The sequence below is a fragment of the Pundamilia nyererei genome, unplaced genomic scaffold (assembly GCF_000239375.1).
Source record: "Pundamilia nyererei isolate P.nyererei 1_Seehausen unplaced genomic scaffold, PunNye1.0 scaffold00149, whole genome shotgun sequence".
Lineage (NCBI taxonomy): Eukaryota > Metazoa > Chordata > Actinopteri > Cichliformes > Cichlidae > Pundamilia > Pundamilia nyererei.
The window spans coordinates 578955-587683 of record NW_005187550.1 but is presented as its reverse complement, the minus strand read 5'-3'; the positions used below and the strand labels follow the sequence as shown (position 1 = coordinate 587683).

The 8729-nt window shown below is 40.2% G+C and overlaps 1 protein-coding gene across 2 annotated transcripts in view; it reads left to right on the top strand.

The window, feature by feature from the left end:
• The window catches only part of dlg5a (discs, large homolog 5a (Drosophila)), a 38401-nt gene that overhangs the window by 2836 nt on the left and 26836 nt on the right, over positions 1–8729 (top strand). The gene's annotated exons all lie outside the window — the stretch shown is intronic.

The window sequence follows — 8729 nt, the reverse complement described above, 5'->3', positions numbered from 1 at the left end:
GGCTCTGTAAATTATAAGTGTTTCAGTGGCAACCTGCAGCACATTTGCTGTAGAGAACACGCAAACACATTCATTATTTAGCCTGTTTTTGCGCATCTGTGTGCTGGGGGGACCAAGTCTGGCTTCCTGATTTTTGACAACATTTTTACCTCTCATTAAACGGCAAAGATTCCCTTAGAATATTGTTTTGGCTTTTAAATGAAACTGAATGAATTTCATAAATTCATGCAATGGCAACAATCATGCTGTTTTGTTTTGTTTTGTTTTGTTGTGCCTTATTTTGCATCATACCAACAGTGACGTACCTAAAGAAAAGTGTAGTAGAAAAGATGCACCTGCACACCCCCCACTCTTTTCAGAGTCTGACAGTGATTTAAACACACTGCAAGAGGAGGGTAACACAAATCTCCTGACAGGATGCAACATCCACAATCTTCTTCTGCTGTCTGTTTGCCTTTGCTTTATCAGTGGTTTTGTTTTTTGTTCCTTTATTGTCCTTTTCTGAGTCACAATCTATTTCCTTTAACTTTCTCTTTCTATGACCCATTATATTTCTTTCCCCCACTGAGTGGTTTCATTTCTCTGCACACTTAAATAAAAGGACGTGTCAGAAAGACAGAGGAGGGTGATAGAAAGAGGGAGTAAGAGAGCGGGAGACAACAGACCTTTTGTTGACAAGTTGAGCAGGCTCAAAGTGCCCAGTCAGCAGCTTGTTCTGTGTACAGCAGCCTAGGACATAGGCCAGTGTTATTGGAGGGGGAGTTTCTGTCCCACTCCATAAAACACGGTGGACAGACAGAGTGAGTTATGACCCCAACTTTCGTGTCATGGCAACTGGCCTTAAATATCTCCCATGGTCCAGACCTGACCTCACTTTCTCCGTCAGTGTCTGTCAGTGTCTGTCACTCTGTGATGCACACTGCCACTTACCTTGTCAACGCACTCTCCTTTCCTTCACCAACCGGTGTGCTTCAGTCTGTTGTGTTCTAGTTGCGCAGAGAAGGCCATCAGTTCAGCTCCTTTTAGTTTCTGCTTAGTGTGATTGATATTTGAGCAGATTCCACATACATTTTGAGTGCAGGCGTGCATATTTATAAGTGCAGCGTTTACTCAGAATGTGGTGGTGCAGAATGGGCCAATTGCAGCGTTCTGTCCTCTGTTCCCTGTGTCAGACTACGTCAGTGGGAATTTAACTTGTATCCATAATATTAGAACTGCTTACGTAGATGACTTTCATCTTGTCACTGCACTTCCTTGGATGTCATTAACATACCTAAAGCCTAGATTATTCGTGCTCGTCTAAGTCTGCTAGGGTCTGAGTGACATAATTTTTGCATCAAGCCTGACTGCTCATTGCTGCCTTTTTTACCTGCTGAAGATCAGGCTCTGGCTGCTGGTTTGGGGTTGACATACAGTTAACTTTAACAACTTTAACGTCACTCGGGGTTCTTAGCATGCAAACGCAAAGCTAGCGATCTGTGCAGATGCTTGCAAATAGACGATGTTGTGCTAGCAGCCTACTCTTTCTGTTCTGGACACTCTTATCTTATTGTTATACTCTTATCTTTTCACGCAGTAAAAATAAGTGTCTATTCTCCTCTGTGCACACAAACTAATGTCAGCTGATTGTAAATGTGCAATCAGCTCGTGATGCAAATAAGTGAAGAGCCTCAGTAACGCAAGTCACAAAATAACAACATAATTGTAACTGTTTTGTTATTACTGAAGTTGATGCAGTAAATTGTTACGGTGTAACTGAAAAATGTCATGTGAGTACAGTAACAAGTTACTTTGGAACATGTTACACAGTATAATAGAGGCTTAACTGTTAATTCGATTTGATAATCAGCTGTCGTGAAGCATTTTTATTTTTATTTTTATTTTTTTTAAAATAAGATGAAGACTTTAAATTGCTGTATATCCGTATAACCATCAAGACAGGATGCCTCGTACTTTTTAGGACATTAATAGTGTGTCACTGACATTAGTGTTGGAACATTTGGCCAATTAATCTTCTAATCATTCAACAGAAAATAATGAAATCATTAGTTTCAGGGCCTTAGTTGAGTTGTAATTACCAGTTTTAATGGTATAGGGTTTCTTGTCAGTATTAACTCAATAAATCCATCTAATCAAAGCCAGAGATGCACAGTAATGAGTCTGACCTCACCACTTCCTTTGGGTCAGTGGTGTTGTTCCAATTTAATTCTATTGATTTCTAACAGGGTAAAATGTGTATTTTTTATTTTTTATTTTTTTTTTGCTTTTACTAGCATTAATATCTGATGGTGGGCTTATTGACACTCTGAATGCGAGATCAACAGCCAGGAGGCAGTATAGTGGAACAGAACTACATTACCATTTTACACATGTTTCTTCACCACCTAATTACCCCACAAAGTGGAGGAAATGCCAGAATATAAATGTTTACCAGCATCGTGAAGTCATGGAAATGAATAGCTTCTCTCTTTGTTTAACCATCCTTACCCCCATTCTGTCTTTGTTGTGCTGTATTTTCTCTCTGTTTATATTTTTCTTCCACCTACTCTGTTTCCATTTTGGCGTCTTATCTTTCTCTCCGTCAGCTTGTATTGTCTCTTTCTTTTGTCATGTGATCTTGGGTCAAACCTAACCTATAATATAGGGGTGCAACGATACACAAAATTCACGATTCGGTTCGATACAAAAACAAATGTTCATGCCTTTTTAATTCATCATTCATTAAAATTATAAATATATATTTTAACTCAAAAGTACAGTTTTTAAATTTAATGTTGCTGAAACAACAAAATAAAAAAAATTAATCTATCTGCTCGAGAAATAGCTCATCTTTGGAAAAGAGAATTTATTACAGAGAAATGGCTCTTTCCAAAATAAAAGCTATACTATACGCTGCTTCTGGGGTATACTCTCAGCAGCATATTAAACATATCGGGTCCCCATAAGGAGAATCATGTGCTAACGGCTGTCTAAATGACTCGGGTAAAGTGTGTAGCATGTGTGCTTGTTGTTTTTGTCTGCTTCCACTTTGCACTAGGACGATGTTGGTGTAAATGTGGAGTCATATTCGTTGTGTTCCCACTAGTGCTGTCAGGGTTAATCTCGTTAAAATCACATTAACGTCATAACGCGGCAAATCTCCGTTAACAAGTTACCGCGGATTTCCCCGTGCTTGGGGCTGGACGGCGTCAACACGTTAACAAGCTAAATGTGCTATCGCACTAGTTCCCACAAATTGAGCATTGCGTGGCACATCCGACATACTGTTTTACTTTTTTCCATGGCACACTTACCATCAGGGTCACGCTTCACATGAAAACCAAGATGGTTCCAAACGCCAGATCTGAATGAGGGTGGGGGAGGTTCAATTTTGGGTAGCACTGAGGTAGTTGCCATGTTGCAACGAGCTTAGCTTCTGTCTTGCTAGTTTGCGCTGCGCTCAGTGGATCTGCACTCGACAGTACAGCCTAGGCGGAGTAGTCGAATGCAGATCCACTGAGCGCTCAACACAGACAGCATCGTCAGAAGAAAAGTTGATTAAAATAAATAAAAAATGTTGTATTGTTCGATATATATGCATACTGAACTGAAAGCACTGTATCGAACGGTTCAATATCGATATGAGTATCGTTGCACCCCTACTATAATAATCATGATAGTAATCGTTATTGCATGTGGGTCTGCCTCTTATTGAAGATTAGATAAGACTAAAGTATTATGCGTAGTCGTGGTTAGTTGGTGATTTGTTATTTTACTTTAGATCAATTAGTGCATATGCTTTTAATATCAGAAGAACGAAGGTGACAGAAAGTTCGAGGATTGGTTTGTGCTTGCTAATAATTCCACTGCATTAGGGCTCTGCACATGTAAGGAAACCTGAGAAAACACTTATATCAGCAAAGACTTTATATCAGCTACATAGATTATTTGGGGGGAGTGGGGTGTTTTCTTTTATTATTTAGATACCTCACCAAGCTTTAGCATAATTGCTTCACACAGAGAACTGCAGTGTAGAATATTTTGCTTTTCCTGCCCAGAATTGGTAAAGTTCTACCCACCACATCTGCAGGTCTGAAAAATGATTATGTTCTTTTCTTCTCCTTTCTCTTGTTGACCTTTTAAGAAATGGTAGTTTGGCTTAATCACAGAGTTACCTCAACGCAAAATGAAAATGGTTTGTGAATCAACATGTGCTGCCCTGTGATTAAACGCAAAGGGAACATCACAAAGGTTGCTGAAATTAGAGCAGTGGGGTTTTTCCATGCAAACTGGCTTTTTGGCAGTGTTTTGGCTTTTTCACTTGCTGAGGCACGTAACTGGTAGAGGGAGGTATGGTTTGGACTGATACTGATATTCACAGTACTTTTACTGATGCTGCTCTCCATATTTTGGGGGTAAAATCTAGACAACAGCAGTGTCTGTAGCCTTTTTCAACTCAATGGCAAGCGCATCTGTTGTGTTTTTATTAATCACAGCTTCATAGCAAGCAGAAACGAGGATGTTTATAATTGTACCTCTGGGACCAAGTGCTATGCTAATTTTCCTACAATTCAAAATGTTAACAACCATGAGGAATAGAAAATTCATTATCTGTTGCTGTGAGGACAGCTCACACTAAATTCAAACTGACTTTGCAGAATATGCCTCATAGCAGAACAGTAGTTGGAGCAAGATTACTGATGTCTTCCCAATATAAGTTACCTACTAGTTTGCAAATGGAGCTAATTACAAAAATAAATAAATAATTTCCCCAAGGGATCAGTAAAGTATTCTGATTCTGAAAACAATGTGTGTATGTACAGAAATTTATTGCCTTAGATCAGTGGCAGCATTCCTCTCAAAAACCTGTATTGGGCTCTTTCTGGCACCTTTTTTCTTTTTGACCCAACCCTTGGCACGAGTAAGCTGATCTAAAACAAATCATGCCTCATTTATGCTGAGCAAGGGTTCTTTGCATAAAGAAGCCACATTATGGTTTGCTCATAACAGGCTGGGATGGATGGCACTAGCGTTTTTGTTTTTCTTTGGGGAGGGTAATGTTTCAAACTGTTTGCAAGGATCCATGATTACTATAAGGTTACATTTGGGTGATCTTGCTATTTGCTTGGTGGTAAAACAGATTTAGTTTTGACTCATGCTAGAGGACAGACTCAAGTCTGAGTGGAAAAAGGTGGGTGGGCGGGCGTGCAGTGGAGTAATCCTTGCTCATGACATCGTCATGTTTGACAGATTCGTGTTTACGCTAATTGTACACTTTTTAAATCAGACGATCGATCCTTTACCCCAGTAGTAAGGCTGAGCTGGCTCATTTCCCAGAATTTTCCATGTGGTGTCAGTGCCTCACCAGAAGTTTGGCACACTACTTTCTGAAGCTCCCCGAGTAGAGATATTGAGGTTTGGACATAAGCGTGTGTATATTTGTGTACCAGTATCATGATATAATGATTGGGAGGGGGGGGGTTGTACACTGCTAATTTAAACAACATTGTCCTTATTGTGTGCAGAGACACGGCCAGCATTCGGAGGTCTAGCTTACCCAGCATAAATCATTCTTTCTGCTCTCTGGCTTAACGCTGACACATCCTTCAGCCTCAGTTAAGCACACTGTAAAATGAGTGGGTTGTTGTCAACCGTGTTATTAGTGTTGCTATTGTTTGCGCTTCTGTGGTTAAATGGCTGTAAAGCTAAGGATGGTGAAGGAGAAAGGGCACAGACTCTGCTAGCCTCAACTTTGTTTTAATCACTGTTGCTCACTGACAGTGAGAAGAGCTGACAGTGGCTAATAAAGAAAAGCGCACTGTATTATTTTTGGAATGCTAATGCTGCTGCTCTACCAAGTTGCCCCAAAATGTTTGTCTGTAGAGGGCTTTGAAATATCACAGTTGCCTTGCTTGCTTTAAATCAGAAGCAATGAGGCTTGTCAATGTGCCCTAAAAAATTAAGGGGTTTTGAAGCGGCAGCAGCAAGGAGCCCATCTCACTGATAATCATGTGTCTTTACTTTAGGGGGAAACGGTCTCATTGTCAGAATTTTCTGGAATTGATGAATAATTTAGTCTCAGCCACTGCAGGAGGCAGAGTTTGTATCTTTCTTTGATTAAGGCTTTCCTCCAACTCTCATGCCGTCCTCTTTGACTATTCCTCTCATCCAGTTTCACTATGGCAACTTATGCCATCTCCTTTTATGTCCTTGAGAACATAATCTCGTTGTTTGAAGCAACTTTTGGTAGCGATCCCAATATTTATTTATTTATTTATTTTTCATTTTTTGATTTTTTTTAAAGGGAAGCAGATGGGCAAGTGGGGGAAGTGGAGCCCCTTAGGAATGGCAAGTACTCCCCTAACCTATTTAGGTGACTGTGACAGTCTTTTGTTACCATTGCATCAGGTCTTCTACTGGATTATATTCTCACCTCAGAATGCATCTCTTTTGTTGCCATTTGTTTACCCTGTAGACCATCGGTGGTTTATCGGTATATTGCTTCAGTTTTGAATTTGTGTGAAGTCAATGTGTACTGGCATTGCCTGAAATATTATATTAAATATCAGTATTAGTAATCGTCAAGAATTTCAGTCTGTGCACCCCGTGTATAATATCTCCTGATAAAACCTGTCATGTTTCTATTTATGAGGCTGAAAGCAATCTTTCAGGTCTCATCTGTCCTGTGTGCCTCCTATTGGCAGACGCAATCGGATTCTCCCTCTGTAGAGCATCAGATCTATGCCGCCGTAATGGATGTCTGTTTTATTGATGCAGTGAACATGCTTACAAATGATTAGCCTCACTTGTTGTGGCTGGTGCTAATTGGTATCAGTGTCTAAAAGCTACAGGAAAACTCCAGTGCTGTTGACCCTCAGATCAACGGCTGGTTCATGCCAATCAGGTGTACAGTTGTTGGGGTGCTTATGGAGTTAACTGATTAAAAAGCAAGCAAGCGTTCTATGTTGATATTCATTTTGTTTCCCTTGATTTAGATGTTATTTAGAAAAAGGGCAGATAAATCACCTGCAGCTATGGTCTGACAGGCTGGGAGTGGAACCAGGGAGTCGAGTGCAAAAGGGAATTTTTTACCTGTGCTCTATGTATCCTAACTACTCTATTAGATTGCCCCAAGTAGCTAGATTTGTAAGATCTTTGTTTGTGCCAAAAACAGCACAAATTGAGGGTTTTGTTCCGTTCAGTATTTTATTTTTATTCCTTCAAGGTTTAGAGCTGACATTACCTCTCATTGGCTCATGAGTTTTATTCTAAAACCCTAACCGTCACGTACTGGGTTCAAGAAGTCAGTAGTTGCTTTTGGTTGCTTTTAGTTGCCTCTTCGGAAATGCACATGAGCCTTTTGCATAGCTGGATTGTAGAGAATTAATGCTGTGCAACCCCACAGTGGTGCTCATTGTGTCTGATGGAACAATATGAAATCAAAGCCGTGTGCTCCGAGCACTTCATGGAGTAAAAGTGTTGAGCATCGGGGAACGTCAGAACAGATTAAAAGCCTTTCCGCCCTGCTTCTCTCTATTTTCACAGTCTCTCTCCTTACTTCTCTCCCTCCTTATCGCCTGTGCAACTTTAGTTAGGCTATCTCCTTTTATCTGTTCTGCTCTGTTCCATGCCTTCTTCATGTTTCTCCTTTTGCACCCCTCCCTCCCTCCTCTGTCTGCGGGGCCTAAGATGGAGTGGCTCAGTCGCACAGAGCTCATAGTTAATTAGGCTTGGCCTTGTCACACATTGAGGGCTGGAGCCAGAGCTGTAGCTAAACCCAGTGGGGAAGCAAGGACAGAGATGGAGGTCTAGAACTATTGGCGTCAATTGCTTGCTGCTGACAGCTACCAATCCCTTGTTCTCCTAAACCCTCTGTTTGGCTTTCATTTATCACATCAGATTAGTATTATCTCAGTTTCATTGTGCTTTTTTTTTTTTTTAAATATAAATTACCTCGGCGTCATTTCCCCCCCACTTTAACAGTGCAGACAGGACAAATTTAGTGTTGTAGACATGTGAAAATGGAAAAACATTATCATTGGTTCCAGTTTCTCTAATACGAGTATTTTGTATGCTATATATCAATATTGTATTTAAAAAAACAAAACACTTCAGTCCCTAACTGCATCAGTATCTATTTTACATTTCAGATTCGAGATTGTGCAATTCATCACAAATACTAGTATTACAAAATTACACAAGTCTGAATGTTTATACTAGTGCAACTGTTTACTCAGTATGATATTTGCAAGATGACTGTTACACACAATGATCGTCTGAGTGTTTTTGCTGAAGATAACAGTCTAGCCTTTGGAAAGTAAAAACTTAATAGAAAAGTGGCTAGTTGGTGAATCTAAGAAAGCTGTAGAGGACGATGGATGATGCATTTTGCAATAAGTCAAAGATGTGTTTTTTTTAAGAAAAGGGCAGTTTGTGTTGTCAGCCATGTTTATGTTACCCTTTGGAGCAGGGACTCTGCATTATAATGGCGATCTGTAGAGTCTTTCCTATGGATTGTGGTAGCCTGTGTGAAATATCCCCTAGCTTAACGTTGTGCATAGCTATTCAGATAGAGAATCATTTTCTCTCTGCTGCTCTCTTTCTCTCTCTCTCTCCTACTCTCTCTATGTGCTTGACATAAAAAGAGAAAATCCCATTTCAGCCGTGACATTCTGCCTGTGTAGCAGAAACATACAGGGACTATACATCAAAGCAAGGCAGAGTGCACAGTGAGGGAACGGAGGTTTAAT